At 33.9% G+C, this 25,524-nt stretch overlaps 1 long non-coding RNA gene across 1 annotated transcript in view; it reads right to left on the reverse strand.

Annotated features, from left to right (window-relative positions):
- The window catches only part of LOC132204391 (uncharacterized), a 125,067-nt gene that overhangs the window by 39,590 nt on the left and 59,953 nt on the right, over nt 1-25,524 (reverse strand). The gene's annotated exons all lie outside the window — the stretch shown is intronic.

Here is a 25,524-nt window from a genome sequence, read left to right on the forward strand (position 1 = left end):
AAATAAAACGAGAGAGCGAGCTGAATAAAATGCTAACAGAATATTAAATAACCATTCATGAATATTCCGTTCTAATTCCACGCTGCTGAAAAGGCGGCAGAGGAGCTGCTTGAATATTATGATATGTTGCAGAGCCTTTTGTGAGTCGTCGTTTGGGTTGGTTGTTTTAATCTCGTTTCGCGAAATGATGAAGCGGGGATTTCGCTCCTGCTGAAATATGAATAAAACTCGGCACCGCTAACTGCCTTTGCTTGTGTTTTTATTTCTTCGCGGAAAAGAGGTGGAATATGAACAAGGCCTGGGAATTAAAACAATATGAAAAATGGAACTTTTGTTCTAGAACGAAATTGTGGAAATTGTTATCAAAAATTAGTAATTTTTGTTATATAATAAGCAGCACAATTTTCTTTTTAAATTGTTTTATGGTACGAACAGACATTTATTTTGCTTTCAGAAAAATTCGCTTTTAATTTTTTTTTTCAATATGATGTGTCAAATTTAAAAACAAAAGAATTAAAATGCTTTATTTCTACAAAAATAAATAATAAATTCATAAACGACTCATAAAAACCCATCAAGGAAAAGCCAACTTTAAACTGTCATTTATTTAGATTAACATAAAAATAAAATAATTTTGAGACTTATTTTGCTAAAATCGACTTTACCTGGGACTTTTTCAACCTAATGTTTGAGCCGAAGCCTGAAATTGACCTTTTTTCGGAATTTTTCTTTTATATTTCTCCTGTCTAATTATTTTATATAAAATATCAATTAAATCAAATTTGAACAATTTTATTTTATTACAATTTAATTTAAATTTTAATGAACAACTGCTTCTCTATTCATTTTTTTAGCATTTAAAATATCTTACTTGATTGCTAGACAAAATTACCATCTTCGTTTGAGGATAACAAATTAATTAATACTTTGTAAATATAGAATCAAAGATTAAACAGGCTAAACAATTATTTTAATATTTATACTGCAAATTAATAAGAAAATATTCCCTTTTCTGAATAACCCTTGGCCTCATCCTCCAAAGAGCGTTATTTATCAAACACTCAAGTCAGTAGCACCGCACTTTGTTCTCCTCGCAAAAAGTTTTTTTCTTACCCGCTTTTTTTTCATATCATCTCTCTTGTGCATGCATGGCGAGTGGAGGAGGTGCAGAGCCGTGGCTGAAATTAATGGATCTTCTCTCATCTGCGCCGAGAAAAATTACCCCTATTATTTTTGATGCATTATGACTGCGCGCGAAAGAGAGAGAAAAAGGAAGAGAGCCGCGCCTGGCACTTCGTGAGAGATGCAAAAGCCGAGAGAAATTATTATTATGCTTCTGCACGATGCTTGAAACTCGAGATGCACAAAACAGCAGTGAATCTCTCACGGCGCGCAGTAATGCATTCGAGCCATTCATTACTGACAACTTGAACTTTGCATACGAGAAAAAAAGAGCCAGCGTTGTTCTCTAATCATTTCCTCTGAGGAAGGTAATTACGCGTGAATATGATAGCATGAACGTAAGCAGAATTTTTAATGAAGTACAAAGAATAAATTATAAGTGCATTATTTCTATGGAAAAATATTATTTTCATCTATTCAATTAAAAAACAAATCAAATAAACATTTATTTATTGCAGTATTTTTGAGCTAAAAAATTACAGTTGCATAAATTAATTTATTGAAAAGGAAATTTAATTTAAATATTGAAGGATTAATTATTGGTAAGAAAAATTGCAATCAGTAGCAACGTTGATAGTTTTTTTTAACTTATTAAACGTCTTGATTAAAAATGAATTAATCATAAATTTCCAATATTAATTTATAATATTAAAAGGCAAACTTTATTTTTGATGTCGTTCAAGCTTAGCTTTTTGAATAGGAACACCGTTGAATAAATGATAAATTTTAATGCTAAATAACCCTTTGGCTGGGCAATCTTCCCAACCTTTGCATTATGTAACAAACTTCAAGCATGAATACGCAATAAGGCGCTCTCATCACGCAATTCTGACGCTTCTGCTGATGGGAAATTTGACTCCAATTAGTTCAACCAATTAGTAAAATTAATCTCCCACCTGCGCGCGGCCAAGTGATGTCGATATTTTCGTTGCTCTTTGAGCAAAACAAAGTCGAGCGATGAGACGAAAATGCAATTTCGAGAGCTACTTGTGCGGAAGGAAAAAGAACGATGATGGATCGGAGGAGCAGCTTTTTGCCAGCTTTTCATCAGGGCCAAATGAAGGAATCAGCAGCCAACCTCCTCTTTTCATCTTCTTGCCTTCTGCAGTAACTTTGAGGAAATTTAAAGAGGAGGATATGCGCCGGAGCATTCATTTCCACGTGCTGTTTTGTTTCGTTTGACGAGACGAGTTCCGCTTGAATTGCTCTCAATTCGTCCTTGTGCTGACGAGCTACGCTGATGTGTGGCGAAATGATAAAAATAAAAAAACATTAACTTTTTCTCATCGTTGAAAGTGTTCTCTTCACATAAAGAGACTTTTATAAAAATGCGGAAATAAAAAAGACAATTTAAATTACCACGAGAGAGGTTTAATTCTAAGGCCTGTTTAAAAAAAATATTATTATTTAATTCATTTAAATGCTTAAAATAGGCAGATTGGTTCATGATAATTTACAGAAATTGATATTTGCGTCGTTAAATAATTATATTTGCTCCTCAATAATAAATATTCACAATTGTACATTACAGTGCGAAAGATAAAAGATCTCAATTTACCTACTTTACCTAAAATAAGAAAAGTTGTATAATTGTCTTTAAATTTATTTTTATTCAAATTAAGATTAAAATTTGTCTTTGTGGAGTTCACACAAAAATGTAATGTATTGAAATTGATTTAATTCATATATTTATTTACCCAAATAAATTAATTTAGCTTCTTGTTTTTTGGCCTGGCTAACTGTATTGAAAATATTAAATAAAATCTATAAAACATAAATAATTTAAACGAATATCCTCATTCTTGGAAAGTTTTTCAAAAACTTAAATTACTATTTAAAATTAAAACTAAATTAACAACTATTTGTAATTCTTTGATTTCAAAGTTCAAAGCAAACTCCAAGAATAGACGAATAGGAATTACCATGAACAGTCACATGATGTTATGTGAATTGAATAGGAAATTAATTAATTCTCAAAGTTGCTTTAGTATGGCATGTTTATTTGTTCATTGTTGTTTACTCTTGTTGAATATGAAATCCTTTTTAATTATGTATGCTCGATGTCAACAGAAAGTTAATCAACAAAATAAATAAAATTTTGATTCGCATCACAGTTTAATTATTTAATCTTTTACATTGGGAAATTGTTGCTTTCGAGCAAAAAAATCATATAAAACATGATAATTGTTATTTTAAGATAACAAAAGTTAAAAATATAATATAAAAAGCAAGTTGCGTGTGAAATTTTTAAAGGGAAGGCAAGTTGTTGAGTTTTTCTCGCTCGGAATCGGAATGTCTCAAATTATGTTTTGGCACCGCGGATGATTCTCTGATTAAGAAAATTGTCAAACTATCTTGGTGGTCCGCGCGTTGACGCGTCGGTGTTTCACGTTCGTTCGTGTATATTTCTCGAGAAATCAAATGGCCCGTCGCCAAAAGGCCGCCCGTATAACAACCGGCGCGGAGAGCTGATGGATATATGAACGCTGGTGCGAGGTGATATATTTACACACACGCGGCCTACAGCTGTAACACCATAAACGTCAGCATTTCAAAGAGAGGCCAAATCTCCTCGGGAGAAATTTGTCCCGCGCTCTCTGTGGCAGTAAAAAGCGGTCGAGAGATGCTCCTTTTTTTATGTATATTTTGAAACAAATATATGCACGCGCGACACCCAACGAGCATTATCGTTAAGCCTTTCGAAAAACACGAAGGGGAATTTCGTTCTGTGTGTTTTCAGAATAAATTCTCGTGTGAAAACACGCTTTTTTTTCGAGAGTATATTTCTAGCCTAGACACTCTATTAAGATTCCCCGAGGGCACATTTTCCACCACTTTACGACGCAACAATGAATTCTAGAAACTTCAGAACGTTCAGCAGATTTCCACTCACTGTGATGAAAGAAAATTGCATTCGCATTTATTTTTACAAAGTTCGGAAACTGCAAACTTGGTCGCCACAAAACGAGCTTCTTTTCTCTCTGATGTTCAAAAGTAGTGCATCCTGAAGCAAAAGAGAGTTCAGATGGTGAAATGCACATGGCCAAAGGGTTTTTTGCAATGAAAAGTTGATGCATCTTGTTTTACAATGGGGCAAATTTACTTGGGAACTATAAAAATTTCATGTAAATGGACTGATACACTTTGTAAAATGGAAAAAAAATATAATTGAGGTTTCCTAACAATTCCAGCGGCTTAGAATTTGGCAGAGATTTCAAATTTCCCGTGAAAATCCATTGAATTCCTTCAAATTACTGCAAAAACTTTGGGGAACTTTGTGGAGAAACAAAATAATATTATATTTAATAATAAAAAATTAAATATTTAGATTAAAACACGTAATTGTTCCTCAATGTTCTTCTTCTAAAATTTATAATTAAATTTATTAATTTTTTTTTTATTCATTGAATCTTGAGATTTTATGATTTAAATGTTTAAAATGCAATAAAAAGTCTAATTATAAACAATTTTTGCAATTAAAAACCAAATGAAACCACTCAAAACGATATTAAGCATCTAACAATAATTAAAATTAAATAATTTTTATTTATTTCCAATTTAAATATTTTATACATTTCAAATTTGGTTTTTGTAATATTGCAAATTAGATTTATTTTATGAATTCTCACCGTGCAAAACATGAATAAATTCAGAAAGCACCGTCGGCGAAGCAATAAGCCAGATCTGCGTCTATAGATCACCAGTCATCGCTGCAGACACGGCCAAAATTCCCGCACTTATGTGTTTCCGCAGCCGAATTTATCACCTCGGGCAAAAATGCCCCGACCGACTCTCCCCAGATGCCACTCTCTGATGCTGCTAACAAATTTATTCGGTTTGAAATGTCAACGCTGGCGGCTCGCTCTGGAGCTGGGTGGCCCACAATATTTCAGCCAAACCGATTTATCACGCGGGATCACGCCGGGCGCAAAACGGAACCCTCTGCACATGGGGCCACGGCAATTTTTTCCCGTCAATCATCCTCGGAAGTGGAAAACTTCCGATAAATTGAATCTGAATTTTAAATTTGACCATTCAGGTATGTACGTGCTTTCTTTATTTATTTTGCTCGTCGTTCATTTTGTACTTTATATGATAAAACGAACATCTTCGTCAGCTTTGGGCTTTGGCCCGGCGAAAGAGGCAATATGCCGGCTGGAAGATGATGATGAAAAATTTATTGTTGACACACTACCCTTATTTTTCATGCTCGCGGCGAACGCATTGCAGGAAAAGGCGTACGCACGTGGAATATGAGGGCGCACAGGATGTGTAGGGGTGGGGCAGCTGTTTTTAAGAATGGAATACCCGCAGTTTTTTTGTTTTGATTGATGTTTTCTGCGAGTTGATTGATTTTGATCAGGCCAAAGACAGATGCAAATATTTTTTTTTTTAATTCGGAGACGAGCTATGAAAAAAATAATCGCCTACTTATTTCACGTATAATGTCTTGGTAAAAGTTACAAACTTAAATAAATATTTTGCTCACTAACACAACTGAATTGAATTTAAGCTATTTTCATTTCCTTACAGAAAATTTCATCCCTGCATTATAAAAATGAAAATAATTCACAGTTATCGATCCGTTCAAGAATATCTAGTACCTTTTCCAATGTATCAATATTGCACTCCCCCCTCTATCTCTCACCGGCCATAAAGCATACAGATCCTCCACTTTGCAACAACTTTCAGTTGCATTAGCAGAGCAAACACTCGAATCAATACCTCGGAAAAAGCTCCGAAATCAGCTTTGTGGGCGGCTGGAAGGCTGCACAACTGCTCCCTCCCGCGCGTGTACTCCCTGAGGAAGCAAACTTTTTCGGGATGATCATCATCTTGTGGATTTCCAGCAGCAGCAGCCGGAGAGAAGAATGCTCTACGTGTGAGTGAATCACGTCCTCTGGGGAACTTTTCGGCTTGCTTTTCATTTCGCCCCGTAACACTTTAAACAGAGTTAGAGCCGCCGACTGCCTCTCCTCCCCGATGTGCACGAGAGAGCGAGAAACGAAATTGTTTTGTTTCAATTCCGGCTCTCTTTCTGGGACAATATTATTCTTATTTAATGGAATCGCGCTGCCTGCCAGCGTATATAGGCAACCGGCACGACCCGCAACGCAGATCAAAGAAAGAGTCGCTGGGATCAGGTGGAGCGAGTAAACTTCAATTACGCCCCGACTTTATAAAAATAGGCCAAAGGTGCACTCGGGAAATTTATCGTTCGTGCCACGTCGAGCACTTTGCTTTTCCGACCCGCTCGCTTGCATTATTTCCTCTTTCCACAGAGGCAAACCGTTGTGAAAACTTTTGCATTCATTCGACGCCGACGTTTGTCCGCGACAAACAACAAGCTGCAATGCGCCGTGGAAAGTCAACTCTCAGTCAAGCAATGGCAATCACGTATTTGCAATTTTTCCCGTGAGAGTTTCAGATCTGGCAAAGCGGAAGCATAACTGTTTCCTCAGATAAATACAGCTGAAAGTGCGCAAATATTGTTGCTTTTAAAATTACACTAGCTTTTTATGAGCAAATTTCAAATAAATTAGCTAAAAGTGTTTTATTAAAAATCTGTACCTGTAATTACATTTTTGAGGGAGGCATAAAAAACTTCAGCCCCAACTCTGTTTGCCTAAAAGTGAGTGAATATTTACCTGCTGTTTGTGATTTTAAAATGAGATGAAAATGGATTTACTGGTAAGATAAAAATATTTTTACCTGAATAAAAATTTATAAGAGCAGAAATATACAAATTTCCCCGCTGAAAATTATTTACTTGAAAATGTTGTCGCTGTCCATTTACGGATTAAGTATTGAAAAAATCAAGACAGAAATTTTAAGTAAATTGCACTCGTGTTTCTAACAAATTCAAAATTCAGTTTCTGTGATTGGATCGAAGACCTTGTATGTTTCCAATTAAAAATTTTTTACACCAAAAATATCTGCCAAAAATTTTCATTTTGCACTTGAAATGTTAGTGCCAAATTGAATCAATTTCGACAAACTCCAAGAGAGAAAATTCCAAGCCGAATCCCACATTCGCGCAAATTGATCTTTCCCGTCTGTCTGTGGCAAAAAATTGTGATACGGGTTTGATCTCTTTTTCTTTCTCGTAGTTGCTGCGTTTTTTTTTTACTTTATCTCTGCCCGAGAGAGCTGATTGATATTTCTCTCGAAAGGCTCGGCAGCGCAAATAGCGTCGAAGAAGCAGAAGAAGAAAAATCGCTGATTCCTCTAAAAGCAGCTCGATCTGGGAGCGGATTCAATGAAAATGAGCACCATCATGGAATAAACGTGGGAGTGCCGGCCGGAAAAAATAAAACCAACAGCAGCAGCAACTCGTGGGCCTCGTCGGCGGAATAAATTTGGTTTGCCGATGGATTCGGTCGCAGCCGCCGCCGAGCGGTGCATGCATTCAACAGCATTAAAGAGATTGATGGTGGAAAACAAGACAACAACTTACAGCTATCAATCAATTTGTCTCGTGCAGCTGCTTGCTTATTTTTGTGTCGGGCCGATGTATTCCTCCAAATGCATAATAGAGGGGAATAAAAACAATTTCTCCGGCCGAACCCGATTGATTTCCTTTGTGTGCTCAATCGAAGAAAAAAGCTCCGGCGATTGATGACGACGATCTGCAGCGAGTCCTCTGCGGGTTTGTAAAAATCTGAGCTCTCTCCGGAAACCTATTCAATTGCCAACACTAATGACCCTTTCAGATAGAAAGAGGAGATTAGAAGAAAAAGGTTAGATATAATTTTAAATCTGATCGAATTACAAATCTTTCCCAGCGGATAATAATTTATTAATTTTTGTTTCTTCAGAGCAGGATGTAAATATTTTTTTAAATTATATCAAACCCGATCTAATTAATTGTGCAGATTCCAGTGTGTGCTACAAATTTTTCATTTGGTTTTAAATTACTATTTTTGCTGTTTTAAATATCTTTTGTAATTTAATTACTTATAAGCTTTTGTATGGTATAAAGCTCATTATTTTTGTAAACTTGAAAAAACTCTAATTAATCGGCTTTTTCTGAAGTTTTCATGTTAAAAAAAAAAATCAGATTGTAATCAACGAGTTGCTATCGAAAAAATATTTACCTCTTTCTCCGTTTAATAGGGCGTCAATATTTGGAGTGTTTATGGCAGTTTTCGGCGCGTTTTCCGCCACGTGCCGCACATAATTTATATATACGGAGCCCAAGCGTTTAATAATATCGCGAGCTGGGGCGGTTTGCGCGTCCCATGTATATTAGATTACGCGCAGGGCAATTTGGGAACATCTCTGTGGGTCTATTTGATGTCAATCAAACCGGGGCGAAACCACAAAGTGTAATCACGCGCAGACGAGAGAGCTAGCGAGAGTGGTCGCCTGTCGGTCGCCGGGTAATCAAAGTTTCATGCTGGTGATCTGCTCTCTGGTGCCGCACTCGGCCATACCCAATGATAATAAAGCAGCCATCGGCCGAAACGTCTCTCGGCCGTTTGGCGCCGAAAAAGCGAGGTGCACATTAGGGGAGGCCAAAAGAGGCTGAGTGGGGCGCGCAGCATTAGGGCGTGCGGAAACTCCGCTGATGTTAAAGCTCAACTCATAAATTGTGACAAAATATTATCTTTTTATAGTCGCTAGAGAGAGAAATGAGAAAATAGGTACCTTTTTAAATTGTGTTTAAACTAAAAATTAAGTGGAAAAATTATTAATTTTTCAGAATTTTTTTTGCTCTATAAAATGTATTATTTTCGCTTATAAATTTTTGGGATATCTCTATTATGCATCTGAATTTGTTGATACATCAACATCAATTAACTTCATTTGCTACCAACTGATAAAGCCAAAAACGCTTTTGTTACATAAAACATTTATGTATTAAAACTCCTTTAATAATTATTTAAGGCCCAAGTTAATGTAATTATAAATTATTAGGAAAAGAATAAAAAAACTAAAAAACAGAATTTATAATATTTATTTATTCCACAGACACGCTGGCAATTAGATTATTTTTCCTCGTGGATCATTTCAAGAATATAAAAGCGATTTTAACCCAATATTTGTTTAAAATTAAAAATTAGCAATCTTCGCAAAGTTTCCTTATTGAAAAGAAAATTGGTCGTATTTACTTGCGCAACGTTCTGGAAAAAAATTGTGAATCAGAGTGAAATGACTTCAAAGAGAAATTAAGCATGGAAATCTGATCAAGCGTGGAAAAATCAATACCTTTGAAATGAATTTAAATGTCAATTTTTAACTTTCAAGTATTAAACTCAATTTCCTTAAAAACAGAAATTTATTGAACATTTACATTTTATTTAATTTTGCAGCAGTGCTAGGCTTGTTTTCCGCTCTCAAGGTGAAATAAATATATAGTCCTGCATTGAAAAGTAAGAAAAAGTGAAAACCCGTAAACAATAATTGATATAAATGATATGGCTTATATAATATTTCTAAAAGTGACGTAAAACAAAATATTTTTTTTTAAATTCAGAATAATTTATTTGCAAAGGACAATTATGTATATTCTGATACATTCTGATAGTTCATTTATGCGGATCTAATTTTTTTCCATCCAATTCAGGCAATTAATGGGCCAATTTCTAAAAAAAAAACAGTGATTAATTAACAAGACTGTTTACTATAACAGTAAAATCGAATGAATTGTTTTATGAACTTGAACAACAAACGAAACTTTTATTCCTTATTACCCTCAAAAGTAAAAAAAACTTCTCTGCATCGCAGATTTGTAGGTCATGCCTGTAAAAAACATTTAAGCTTTTTTAATTTAAATAAGAAACAAATTAACTGCTATCATATCAAGCGTAAAGACAGAAAATGCTAAAAGAAAGTATTTTCATTTAAAAAAAAAACTAATGTTATTGAATTTTTGCAACCATCCAACTTCAATTTAATCTCCATAAAAGTGACCCTTTGAATGTTAAAAATGTCATTTCCAAAATGATCGCCTCCTGATTTGGCCAAATTGAGAGAGGGTTCAGTCAGAATCCACTAGTTGGGGCTCAACCGCAACTCCCTTGGTCTCTCTCGCTCTCTCTCTCTCAAACTAGCTGTTCCGACTGCTGCGCTGCGGGGTTTTGTTCTCGTGCGTTACGACACTCCGGGGCCCAACTCGAGAAATCCCCCGTGAATGCAAATGGGAGCAGTGCCACTAAAACCGCGCCGTGTGCATGCAAGCAAAAGTCAGTCGGCCCGTTCTCACAACATTACACGGCGGCGGGTCTCGTGTCACTCTTGTTCACAATTCATCCTGCGTTCCTCGCCTGTCGTCCTCTGGCACCGTGGCGAGAATCTCGTTTCGACGAACAAGTCGCGCAAACACACCAAAAACAAACGTCGCACCGAAAATCAGGGGAAATGCTTCACGTCTCATCCATGACATCTCTGCAACTCTCAATGGAATCATAATTATACTTAAACCATAATTAAATTCATAGGAAAAATAATTTAAATTAATTGAAAAAGATGTTTTTGTGCACTTTAGTTTTAAATTAATTTTCTATAAATATTAAAAAAAACTATTTAAAAAGTGGTCAATGTAAACCATTTAAGACATACGAATAATTATTTACTATTTTAATTGAATTAATTATTAACATATCTTTTGATTTGTGATTCAAATTATAATATTTATTCAATTGAAATAGTAAATAACTATTCGTAAATCTTAAATAGATTTACATTGACCAGTTTTAAAATTAATTTTTCAATATTATTTATAGAAAATTCATTTAAAACATTTTCTTTATTAATTTAAATTACTTTTTTCCAAATGGTTTGATTATAGTTTAAGTTAAATGATGATTTTTTGAAGTAAAAATTTTAAAAATGGATTAAAAGATAATTCAACATGAAGAATGGCACCAAAATTCAATAAATTATGAGCAAAAAATGATAATAATATAATGATTTAACGATCAATCAATTAATTAAGCGGAGTATGGAGGGAAATATCATATAATTTATAATTTTAACTAACATGTTGGTATTTACATAATTTTTTAACACCCTCGTTGGAGCTATTTAACTTATTTTGATATTTATTTGTTGAGCGCAATCCGCATCAAATAATTAAGGACTCCTTATTGACATAGTCTAATCTAGTCTTTTCAACAATAGAAGCTATTTTGGGCAATTATTGGAAATTTAACAAACCATTGTTGTAAAGACTTGATTTGACTATGTCAATAAGGAGTCCTTAAAGCTGTTTGGAAAATAACTTCAAAATTCATTTCGTTATTATTGAGGGTTAAAATTTGAAATTCATGTGAATTCTGTGAAATACGAATATGTGTGTAATTTTTTTATCCCCATCAATAACTTAAAATTCGCAAAATTGGACAAGAAAATATCTCCTTTGATACTAATCTGCTCATTCTTTCTTCTCTGGAGTTTTTTCTTCGGCAAGTTATTTTTGCAAAGAGTTGTTTAATCCAATTTGCTTCATCAATGCTCAATTATTGGGCTGTAATTTTTCGTACAGAAGTTTTGCTGACCCACTTTATCACCTTGCCCGGCACGTATATAGCGAGTTTTCTTTCCTTCTCTCTTCGGAAAAGCTGATTTCTCCACGGGCAAAGCAAAGCAATTAGTTAGCGGTGGTCCTCGCAAACTTCTCACATTTTTCTTCGCTCGCCCACTCGCACGGCACCTTCCTTCCTTTTCACCTTTTTCCTTTTTTTTTATCTCTGCGACTTTTGCGATTTGTCTCCGGCAGACCAGAGTGCGAGAGCAGAAAGATGCGTGATGCGCCACTCGGAATCTCAATGCGGTGACATCTGAGCTAAAAGTCCCTGTGTGTGATCCGACACATTTCTAATATTTTCCACACGTACTCCGCCGCGGAAAAGAAACCCGAGAGCCGCAAGTGTTGGTGCGAGAAAAACACAGACAAAAGGAAAGTAATGGGGTATCTGATCTTTTGACGCTGCTCCGCAATCTGGTAAAAAAGTATTCTGGGAAAGCAAGCGTATCTCATTGCGTTTCGGTTCCGACGAAGATTAATTTTGGCGAAAATCTTCTAAAGTGATAAGAATAATAATTTAATGTAAAAATAGGGAGTGATATTTTCAGGATATAAGGCTATAAAAAGAGCACAAAAATACATTAATTATTTTTCTTTAATCAAAATTCAATTCTCCGCACTAATAAGATTAAATTCACTTATAAAAAATTAAAGTATTATAATATTTTTAAATATAATTTTTCTTTTATCTTATTTAATATTTTTAAATCAAAAAGTATTTTATTATTTATATTATTTTATTTTATTTTAAATCTTTAATATTTACATTCTCTAAAATTTATGCTCAATAACATTAAAATAATTTCCTTTCATTAAAATTAATCAAATCAATTAATATCTCTACCTTTAAACTTCAAGTTTAAGCAAAATTAACTGTAAAGGGTTGTCATTCTGTAGGTATTTTGTTGATTTTATTCAATACAAACATTTTTTTTATATACATCGATAAAAACAGAATTCGAAAGGAACCGAGCACTCTCTTGAATGTTTATTGGATTACCATAATGCCACGAGAAGGAGTTAATCCCTTTCCAGAATGTTGTAATCACCAGACCGAATCAGTTGCTGAGTTTGCACTTCCTGTTTTTCTTATTGCCTATCTTGTCATCGGATTTGTGTCGACAACTTCCAACGAAATATACGTAAGTATACACGCCGCCTGGACGCAAATAACACGTGAATATAACCAACAAACACAAGCGGGGAAGTGAATGAGATAAAATCTTGGATTAGAGTGAAGGAAAAAAATTAAATATTTCACCATTCCTTCTATTTCAATTTTGAAAGTAAATATTTATTTAAAAGTGACTACTTTTTAATAATTAATCCTAATTGGCTTTATCACAAAAAACTTCAGAACAATAGAGCAAATTTTTTGCAATTATTTGTTATTTTTTTTAAATTTAGACACCATTGTTTCAAAACACTTCAAAATCTTAATTTAAGTAAAACCATTAAGGTTTCCTCAATTTAGAAAAATTGATTTTTTTTAAATTTTAAAATAATCTCTTAATATTTAGAAACATTTTTTCCATTTTTCAATGAACGTTTTTCTTGATTTCAAATTCTTCTTCAAATAAACTAGATCAGTGAATATATTGAATATGAATTAAATTAATAAAAACTAAAAAATAATTTGATAGTTTTTTGAGCTCCTACAATGAATGGTATAAAAAGCAGAGCTGAAAATTAACAGAAAAATAGTAAATATTTTACAGAAATTATATTCACTCTCTAGTGTTGTATGGAACAGATTCAATATTTTCATTATTTATAATATATAAACTTGAGTTTTCTGAGACAATATAATCCAACTCATCAAATCAAAACACACAAAAACCATCACTTGTGGATCTCTTCAAATTTACAAAAAATTAATCTGCCGTTTTTCACTGCCCCGTTGGGCTCAAGTAGGTTTATTTGCAGATGCTCCTTATCGGCGCGCGTTTGGTTTTGTGCACGGCGCGAAGCAGGCTGCGATTTTCTCAGGCAGATACGGAGGAACTTCTTCTTTCTTTCAGGTAGCTGCCGAGCTTGCTTGTTTGCGTTGCTCTCTCGCGCGCTCTTTTAGCAATAAATCTCGTTCATAATCCCTTCTTGCCAGCCCTTTTTATTATTGGCCGTGTATCGATAAACGCGGGCGCGCGAAGAAAGAGCGCGGAAGCACCGCTGGTCCATAAATATCCAGTTCATAAAAGTAAAAAGAAATCACGGCGACCCCCAATTTGACACGCGGCAGATCGAATTCATGGAGGAATTGCTTTATTTGATGGGCCGTCAGGAAATAACAAGGGACAGATGCGACGCGATCATAATGGCGAGGTGTCAAGTGACACTGTTTGCTGCGTGTTTCCTCTCTATTTCCTTTTCTTTTCATATACTGCCAATTTTTCTTTTCTTTTCTTTATATAAAATTGAACAGCTTGGGAAATTCCGTTAGAAATTTTAAGGTTGTTTTAAATAATCTGTGAAAATTTTTTTATACCCCGATGAAATTGGCTTCAACTGATCAGATGTTGTTATTTTATTTCATGTGCAAATGGACTTTTATTATACGTTTGTCAAGAAATTGCCTACTTTAGCTGAAATAAACTTTTTGTAATATTTTAATTCTTATTTTAAAATAATAAAAATATTTTTAATCTAATATTTTTTTATTCTTTAATTGTGCAAGATGCCTACAGCGGCTATATTGGCACTCATAACTTTATTAACTTTGATAAAGTCCAATTCTTTCTGTTCTCACATACCCCGCCCCGAGTTGAAGATATCAATATGAGATTTACACCACTTGATCATCTTAGTTCCAACGCAAGTTTCCTAAATTTTTATCAAAAAATTTTCAAAATTGCGGGTTTTATGGGACATTTTGAAAAAATAAAAAAACGCAATTATCTCAGCTTCTAGTGGTCGTAGAACAATTTTCCGGGTATGGTTGAGCTCGTCTCAGCAAGCTCTACAACTATTCTATTAAAAGCAAAATTGTAGGTCAAAGGTCAAGGTCAATTTTTGTGAACGTAAATTTTCAAACTCAAAATTAAAAACCAGCCGACCATTTTAAATTAATTTTGAGATAGCCAAACGATTCCTCGTGAAATTTTACGTAATATATGTCAAAACTGCGATGAGGTTATTTTTTGTTAAATTTAAAAATAAATAAGAATATTAAAAAACATGGTTTTTTGCAACTCCGAAGGCAGGGTCAACATTATAATCGCATTTAACTTCGTCCCTGATGATTTTAGGTAAAAATTGATAATGACCAAAGTTGATCCCCACGTCAAGACCAATCGAATGATGTATAGGTCAATGACCTTTGGTGACCTTCAGGTCAAAGGTCACCCAGGTCGGTGACCTGAGGTCACCTGACCTAGATGTTTGATATGTTTTTGAAAAGGTCTTGTTAAGAAGATAATTTTAGTCACCAATTTTTGGTCTGTTCATCGACTACAAGCCGAATAATTGTACTTTTCAAATTCACTTCTCATAAAATTGTGCATTTAATTAAACAAAAGTACAATCATTTGGTTTGTAGTCGAGGTACAGACCAAAACATGGTAACCAAAATTATCTTCTCAACAAGACCTTTTCAAAAACATATCAAACATCTAGGTCAGGTGACCTCAGGTCACCGACCTGGGTGACCTTTGACCTGAAGGTCACCAAAGGTCATTGACCTATACATCATTCGATTGGTCTTGACGTGGGGATCAACTTTGGTCATTATCAATTTTTACCTAAAATCATCAGGGACGAAGTTAAATGCGATTATAATGTTGACCCTGCCTTCGGAGTTGCAAAAAACCATGTTTTTTAATATTCTTATTTATTTTTAAATTTAACAAAAAATAACCTCATCGCAGTTTTGACATATATTACGTAAAATTTCACGAGGAATCGTTTGGATATGTCAAAATTAATTTAAAATGGTCGGCTGGTTTTCAAATTTGAGTTTTAAAATTTGAAGGTCACCAAAGGTCATTGACCTATACATCATTCGATTGGTCTTGACGTGGGGATCAACTTTGGTCATTATCAATTTTTACCTAAAATCATCAGGGACGAAGTTAAATGCGATTATAATGTCGACCCTGCCTTCGGAGTTGCAAAAAACCATGTTTTTTAATATTCTTATTTATTTTTAAATTTAACAAAAAATAACCTCATCGCAGTTTTGACATATATTACGTAAAATTTCACGAGGAATCGTTTGGCTATCTCAAAATTAATTTAAAATGGTCGGCTGGTTTTCAATTTTGAGTTTGAAAATTTACGTTCACAAAAATTGACCTTGACCTTTGACCTACAATTTTGCTTTTAATAGAATAGTTGTAGAGCTTGCTGAGACGAGCTCAACCATACCCGGAAAATTGTTCTACGACCACTAGAAGCTGAGATAATTGCGTTTTTTGATTTTTTCAAAATGTCCCATAAAACCCGCAATTTTGAAAATTTTTTGATAAAAATTTAGGAAACTTGCGTTGGAACTAAGATGATCAAGTGTTGTAAATCTCATATTGATATCTTTAACTTGGGGCGGGGTATGTGAGAACAGAAAGAATTGGACTAAATTGGATCAGTTCAAGCTCCAACCGACCTCTTGTAACAATTTCATACAGAGGTTATGCATCGAAGAACGCTTGATGCTAAGCTAGTTTTAAACTTTATATAAAGCTTATCCCTTCATTATTTTCATATTCATATCTAGCTAATGGACAAACTCTCACATTGTTCTAGATTATAAATATTCCGCTGATATGGAGTGAGAAGAAGAAAAAGACCCGGTACAAGAAGAATATGATCCGGGATAAAAAGAAAAGGCTGCAATTTTTCCTGATGCGCTTCTTCTTTTGCATTTTCCCCCTTCTTCAACCTATTATGAAAGGTAACAAAAGCTCCTATACCTTAAGCTTGAACCATCTTGAATAAAAAAGCTGTATAGAGATATAGTCTTAAGAATCTTCCGGAATCTTCTATAAAACAACAGAGGATAAATCTTGAACTTGAATTAAATTTTTAGTAAACGATCATTATAGTCTTAACAAGTGCATTTTGGTTTTGTTTTGAATGTTTTACAATTTTCAATTTAAAACCAAATTACAATATATAATTAAGACAATTTAATTTAAATGATAGAACAAGAAATTATTAAAAAAAAAATATATATATATGCAGTGTAGCAAATCCATAAAGGAAGAATAATTTTAGTTTCCTAGCTGATTTTGCAATACATTAAGGATTTTCATTTGTTTAAAGAAACCTCAACTAATTATATAAGAGCAATGTTGTATAATTTTGAATTTTTATTTGAGCATTGATTAAATAATCAGTGATGACTGTCAATTCATTAATTTAAATAAACATCAATTATTTCTATTTCTATAAATTCATCGAAAAGTCGTGAATTATAAACAAAATATTGATTCCGTGTATATTTTGGATTTTGATTAACTTGGCTGAAAGAAAAGTGAAGAAAAAGTTACTTACGCGCATTGGCTTAATCAACGTGATCGCATCCCCCGAGGGCTCGTCGGCAGTTTTTAAAAGTTTGCCGTATAGAAAATACATAAAGCCGGTTAATCACCGAGGAGTGTACCTTACACTCTCTTTCGAAGAAGAAGGAAAACTTTTCTTTCCTTTTCGTCGTTCTCGCGACGGTGCGCGTCTCGTTAATCAATCATCATTCAAAAACAGTTTATATAAAGCTGCTGTACGCTACTCTCTGCGCGAGTTAATTTTCCATTAGCGGGGCCACCGAAATTTATGCATTCAACGCGATCGAGTGAGTGACGTGCTCAATACACCGCCACGCAGCTTTCGCGATCCAGAGATGACTGGCGGGATTTTTCAAGAGAGCTTATGCACAGAGACACGGCGGTGATTGCCAACTGATTACCATCATTAAACTCCTGTTGGTATACCGTGTTTCTTAAAAAGATTAGTTTTTTTTAAAATTTATGTATAATAAAAAATTTTAATTCATATTTCCTAATTAATAATTTTTTTTTAATTTAAACGTGAATAAATACAATTTATTTATTTCATTAATTTTTTATTCTTTTATCTATTTACAATAACAAGTAAAAATTTTAAGTAGGTATAAATTACTGGAAATTATTATCTTTATTCTAAATTCTTACAAAAATACATTTTTTATTTTAAGTTCATGATGCCTCAAGAACATTGGATTTACGTGTTAAAATTCAATATATTGGGTCTGTTATCGTATGTTGGATATATTATATTTAATTGTAGAGAACTTAATTTAACTCTCCCTGTCATTAATTGACAAATGTACTCAAACCGATTAAAATAGCAAACAATTAAGTCCCAGCAAGAATATATTATTAATAATAGATTTAAATTCTAAACTGAGGCGTTCCAATTTCAAATTTAACTTCAATTTATAACATAAAAATATTTTGATCATTGGGTGATGGGACGTAATTTAAATTAATATCTCTTGCTTCTATATTGAAATTGTTAACATTCAGGTTCAAACTAACATTTGACAAGAGCAAAATGAACTATCACGTTTTTATTATGTAAAAACTAAAAGTTTAAAAAAAAATTATAATAGATCTCACTCTCAATTCAACTGAAAATTCAAAGAGTAAAAAATTCAGTTCAAAATCAAATTAATAGATTTTTGAATTAATAAAAATCTATAGAAACTTTTTTGATTTTAAATTTTTTTTATTATTGATTAATTTCAAGCGATTTGAAAACAAAATATAAAATCAAGTCACGTGCAATTAATGGAAATTGTTTGGTGTCGCATTTAAATGTTACATCAATGTTTGTAAAACTTTGCGGTGTATATATTTATTTTTACACGAAAAGTGTGAAATATCATTTCGGCATTTGTTTACAAAAGTTGTGCTGTGTGTTCAATTTGTGCGTGGAAAGTTTAGGACGGGCGAAACTTTTAGAGAGCTGACACTCTCACATCGGCGCACGAAAGTACATACACAGTACTTATCCATGCGGATGGGGTGTGGAGAGTGGAACAGACAAATTTGCTCACTCTAGTGCCATCTCTCCCCTGCTCGGCGCAAAACACCATTTCCAGACACGACGACTCTGCTCTGCTCACTCGCATAAAATACAGGGGGGATCAATACTCCCTAGCTTGCGAAAAGAGAGCTTGTGCTCGCAGAAGTGCACTGCGCGAATTTATATACATGTGTGTGTGTGTCCTTTGTGGGGCTTTCCTTTCCTGTTACAAGAGAGGCCCTCGACGACGGGTTGACTCTTTCGGCGCCCAGGAGAACATACGCAGGCTCAATATCCTTTCTGTGGGCCACAAACTAACCAAGAAACCGCTGCCCAAAGCCCTTTCTCTGTCTCTTTGCCGGCGCCAGATCAAAAGGCGACGGCGAGAAAACCAGATTCGCAGCGCAGGGTCTATTGCAATTACTGCGCCTCCGTACACATCCTCGACATTCGCAAGAGCGGTTTGCTTTCAAAGGGATGTATCTCGTCTCTCTCTAATTTGAACGATCGGTTTCAATCGCGTGAAAACTACAGGCTGCAGAATAAAACACTGAAAAAAACTCTTTTCGCTATCCAGGCAGAAGCGGAACTGGAAACGAAAATCTTCTGAAAAAGGCAACGATTTTTTTCTGAAATTTAAATTAGGAATTGCAAATTATTGTTTAGATCAGATTTGAAGCTCTTCGTCCTTATTATCACAATTTTTAATTATAGAATTTTTTAGATTATTTTTGGAAAACTATTGACTTATTTGAATCTGTGAATAAATTATTTCTCGTATTGCAAAATCTGTAAAATTCACAACTTCATTACCAAATTATTTTCAAATTGCATACAGGACCTGCAAGAACAAACATTAGTTACTTATCACTATATTATGCAGTGAGGTAAATATACATAATTATTTTTACTTTGCTTTGAAATTAATTCAGACAATTATTGATCTGTTCAAAATGCATCATTCTTTACAAGAAAAATAAGCAAAAACGACTTTTATAAACTTTTATTGGGAACATAGGAATAATACTTTTTGCTATTTGTAAATTAGCATATAAATTATGAATTTGAAGAATATAATTCAATTTTTTATCAAAGAAAAGAAAATAATTTTGAATCAAAAAATTACATTCTTTGAAAATATATGATACAAAATTCTATAATTATGTCACTTTAATAATTAATTTATGTTCTTACTTTGTTACTGTGAGTGTGTGTGTGTGCTTTTTTTTAATTTTTAGTTTTAATTTTTCAAAAGAAATTTTAACGTGGCTTCGGAAACTGAGCGAGAAAACCATTGCTAGGGAAAACGAATTGGAATTTCAAAATTGCAACTTTTAATTCTTTTCAACACAGATTATTTCTGTTTCAAAAATAATTCAATTTGTATCTTAATTTTTTAGTTTTAAGTGGAAAATGAATTATTTCTTAAACATAAATTTTAATCTGCTTTGAAAAGAATTAAAAGCTGCAGTTAAAAGTTAAAATTTGGAAATTTTAATTTTTTTTTCCGAGCATTGGTTTTCTCGCTCATTTTCTGAATCCACGTTAAAATTTCTTTAATTTATATTCTCACATGTTGAGGGAAAATTTGGAAGTCTTTTAAGTTTTAGACAATTAGGAACACAAACAACAGCATAAATAATTATTTAGAACCCGTTTTTATTATATCATTGTTATTTGATTTCCCACATTTAATAAGCACAATAGATGAAAAGAGAATACATAATATCATGTAAAATTAATTAAAATGATTTTTTTAAATTAAAAATCATGATTTTTTTTCACCCTCTATTATATTCAGTGTAAATTGAACAAAGACTCTCGTTTCATTTTAATGACGCACTCGAGACATCGTCATGCATTTTTTAATGTAATTTGCACATCAACACTAACATTCCCCTCGGAGCACATCTCGTGTGCATGTATTTTATTACGATGCTAACGTTTTTATGGGGCGCGCATCGAGGCAGCGTTCACATGATGCATAGAGTGTGCGACGTCGCACCTGCGCGCCTCCATATTGTAATAATAATAACAGCCCCTGCGATCTACAAAACAACGGCCGAGCATATTTCAGTTTACGATATGCAAGCATGCAAACGGTGTGTAACATTTTTCTCGCCGCCGCGCGTCTGATGCATTAGGGATGGAGGAGTAATTTGTAGCCCGTGTTTATTAATGTGGACGGTGGGAATTAATCGAGGGCAGATGCTACCCTTTATACATAAAATTAAGACCGGCTCTTTCTCTCTGCCCGGCTCGAAATTACAACTTTATGGCGATGAAATTATACACGGTTTACATTTTATGCCTATACAGATATTACCCCTTTCATACGTTTGTTTTGCTTAATAACATAGTTATTTGCGGCCGATGTTTATTCAAAGAGCTCTGAAACGCGACACGGGGCAAGGCACACTTGATTTTCATATCAAAGGGTTCGCATGTTTGTTGATTCCATCAAAAGGCTTCCAGATGCTTGCAGCTGCGGTCAGTGAGGAGAGAAAAGGAAAGTTATGAGGAATTTTACAACGAACTGATAACTCATACAAAATCAATATTTTTGACCCAAAAAAAAATCAAAATTACAAGCTTCAATTAAATGAAAATTAATTTTTTTAGTTTCAAGTGAAACCAATTAAAAATTTCAGTTGTAGATTAAAATTAAATCCTACAAATAATCAGCAAAATCAAAAGTTTATTGATAGCAATTAATTAAGATGAGCTTGTGTAATTTAAAAAATATTTATACAAAAAAAATGTGCTTCTTGTTACATACAAAGCATAAAAATTACATATTTTCTTGAAATTTGTATGTATTATGTGTTAAAAACGAACTTTAAAAAATAGGGTTGGAACTTTTAAATAAATATATTTTCACGCATAATTTTGCTTCAATATTGAAAACTGTTATCATAATTATTCATAATTATTGTGTTTATTTCTAAAATTTTACGTTATTTATTTCTATAGAATTTGAATAATTGACTGACTAAAAGTCTAATTTTAGACTCTTGTGTTCAGCGATTTTTTTTATCAAAATTAGATTCCAAATTTGCTATTCTGTATAAAAAGAGATAATTTTCATCCTATAATTGAAACAAAAAAAAATATTCGAACGCAAAAATTGGGTAAAGAAAGTTGATTTTTTTTATTAATTAAATTCACTTGTCAAAAATTGAAAATTGACAATTTAACCCGACTATTCTATTACAGAATTCAATGGTTTTCGCACTTCTTGGGATGTGCGTCGTGTCTATTATCTCTCCCCACGCTTATACGCACGTTTTCCGAGGGATGCTGTTTCGCGCAGGAAGGAAATAATAATATGAGAAAGCGATTTACTCATCGTCGTCTCGGCGGCGCAGCAGCTTAAGCTCCGGCAGCCGCCGGCGTGTAAGCTGATTTTCCAATCTTCATTCCCGCCCAAATCCACATTCATGTCACGGCACTTTATTAACTTTATATAGGGCAAACTTCCATCGGCGCTCGCTTCTCATAAAAGGAACACGGGTAATGGCGAAATTGCTACCGCCGCCGCTCGCTGCCTCTCTATGATAATCTGCTGGAAAATCGCGGCCAGGGCAGACCGCCAACGTGTTTGCTTTCAACGGAGAGAGAAGAAGTTCCGTCAGCAAAGAGAGCAGATAATACATGGAAAGTTCCGCTGAGTTCCTTTTGGAAGAAAGTGATAGAAATTTTTTAGATAATTAACTGTCAAATATTTGTTAACGAGGAAACATTTTACAGTAAAATGCTACAAGATTCAAGAAGAACATTCAAAATAAAATTGTGCAAAAATTATTGTAAATTATATTCAATCTGTAAATACAATTTAAAAGTTTTATTAAAAACCCGAGGGAGAAAATTTGATTTTTTTCTTTTCAAATTTTTAGCGAAATTTGCACCAATCCAAAGATTGTTTTTTTCAACTGAAAGAGGTGAGCATTTTTCTTTCTGAACATTGATAACTCTAGAAGAAATTCTAAATTTATAAATAGGTAATTTAAGTTAAAAATTCTCAAAATAAGTTATTTTAAGTGGAAATTAATCTTTTTGGTAATTTTAAGTGATTCATGAACCTGAACTTAAATTTTAAGTCGATTTATTATACATCTAGGTTTACGCGTTATTCCATCTAACTGCAAATTTATTGAACAAATAAAAAGAAAAATGTATTAATTAATTTTGTTTTAGATATCATACTTTTTATCAAAATATCTGAAAATTGGTCAAATGAAAGCTATTCAGTGAAATTTTGGTTCATTTTCTAAATTGTAACGATGATTTCAAATGTATTTTTGCACTACCCTGGCCGAGGAATCTCGACTGGAAAAATTTCCCAGCAGTGGCAGATGCGACTGCAAGATAAGGATGTACGATCACGAGTTGGCTACTCTCTCGCCGCTCCCAAGAAGTTTTGATAGAAAATTATTGCCATAATACGGCCGCGCTTTTATTTTTATGCAATGCCGGCCTTATACCCCGTGCACGCTCGTTTGTACAAAGCACAATCAAATTGACGATAAAAATAAAGCTCAAGAAAGAAGAAGAAAGAACTGCATGCGATCATTCTCAGCGAGAGAGAGAAAATATCCCTGGCTGGTTATTGCCTCTCGCGGATTGTTTTTGGCTCGGAACTTCAGAGCGACTGCAGCAATACGTCGCTCTAAGCTGTGTACGTTTATGAAAATGGGTGTTTACTGACTTGCAATTTGTTTTAAATTGTTTGCACATACAAAGCCCCCCGAGCTGAATGCGCATAATAAAGTTCAGTTTGGAGAGAGAATAAGCACGGAGAGGTTTATTTTAGGAAGAAGAAAAGCAATTGCTGAAATTGCTCATTGTCCAAAATGGGCCCGAATTTAAATATAAATTACGTTTAAAGACAAATTTCAGTGCAAAGGTAATTTACGCAAATATATTCCACATTATATTTGTTAAAATAGGATTTTTAACGTAAAAATTTTAATTTTTAACAAGAAATATTAATAATTATTCTAATTAAATACTTCATGTTTTTTGATAAATTTGATTTCGTGTTTTTCAATAAAAATTATAAATAAATTATATAATAAATTATAAACGCTCATAACCTTTGAACGCACAGTGCATGGCACTAAAGTACACCTTTTCGGCACCGCCCCGAAACAACGCTTGAAATGCAACTTCAGAAACCGCCGCCGCAGCCGAAAACCCGCGCCCAGCATCACGTACGCGGCCGGAATTGGCTTAATTGCACACAAAAGAGACCCCGAATTTGAATAAAACGCGCATTGTGCACGTGCAGCAGGAGGCAACGGGGCCAGCTGCTCCTCGCCAGGCCAGCAGCGATTAATTTTATTTTATAAAATGTGCCTCATTGTTCGAAACAAAACACCCACGCGGCAGCAGGCGCAAAGGCTGGCTCGATGCACCACCGAGGGATGAAATTTGAAAAGCGGCTCGCCCGTGCGAAAAGGAACTCCAACTGCGAAACTGGGCCATTCATGTACCAAAGAGAAGACGAAATTAATGCATAACATATCATTTATTTTACTGTGATGAAACACAAACCTATAAATTTTATATTTCAAGTAATACCAAAAAAATTACTTTTTTCAGTTTGAAAATGTAAAATATTTAAATAAATCTTTCTGTTAAAATATTCTAGCCAATTTGTTTGTATAAATTTGAAAATCTACAAAAAAAAATGTAGTTCAAAGACTCCAGCAATTAGTAATTTTGTTTATTCGTCCAAGTATTTTAAAATATGAAAGAAAAAGGACTGTTGCGGAAAGGAAACATTTGAATTAAATTGTTACAAAAAAGCATTACCACTTGGAAGGACTTTGCTAAAACCTCCAATATCAAAAAGACCCCACCCAATCCAATGATTAAATTTTTGCCTTATTGTTAAATAAATAAGAGAGTATTTCCAGTACAAAATGTAATAAAATACATTTTGAAAATGACTGCACTTAATTTTTAGGAAGAATGTAATAAAGGAAACACCGTTGAAAGCAAATGAAATGATTTGGTTAACTAGAATCCGATGTCCATTAAAATATTAGGTATTTTTAATATATATAAAAAAAAAAACACTTCATAAAATAAAAATTAAACGAGCGTCAGAAAATGTGTCTCTTTCGACTTTTCCTGACATGCCTCCTGGACCTGCACAGTTCACCCCACCATAGCTAAATGCACTCTTTGTGCGGCGCCGACCGTTCCGCTAATTGGACACTTGATGTGCAAAGCGAGCCAGCCAGGGGGTAATTTCATTTTTCCTCCTCCGCACAGGCTGATTGGAATAATTATTTCCGACACAGCAAGCAAGCATTTTTCATGCAGCACACAAAGAAAGGTACTCCATGCGTCCTCTATTTCAATGCATAATAGAGAAAACAAAAAAAAAGCTCACTCGTTGCCGACGAGGTACGCGAGAGGCAATGAATAAGCGATAATTCTAATTGCAGCTCCTTCGCGACGGCGCATTTCTTCTCTCTTGTGTGTACACATTCGGCTGCTGACGACCTGCTAATTGTGCGAGCAGGCGTAATTAGCGCCGTTTTCGCGAACGCAGCTGCTGCTTTGTGCCTTTGTTTGGCATTCTTCTGCTTCTTTTATGGTGCTCGACGTAGAAATTGGTTAGAGGGAAGAAAAAATTAAATTATTGTTTGGATTTTGCTGTCGGAAATGTGAATAGAAATGTTTATATTGTTCTGTTTAATTTACGAGCAAAATATTCTTGGATTTTCTAGAAATAACTAATAACTAAGCACTGCAATCATAAAAAATAATAATAAATTTAAAATCTATTTAAGAAGTGACAA

This window comes from Neocloeon triangulifer, unplaced genomic scaffold (genome assembly GCF_031216515.1).
Source record: "Neocloeon triangulifer isolate White Clay Creek 2 clone unplaced genomic scaffold, ASM3121651v1 ptg000022l, whole genome shotgun sequence".
NCBI classification, from domain to species: domain Eukaryota; kingdom Metazoa; phylum Arthropoda; class Insecta; order Ephemeroptera; family Baetidae; genus Neocloeon; species Neocloeon triangulifer.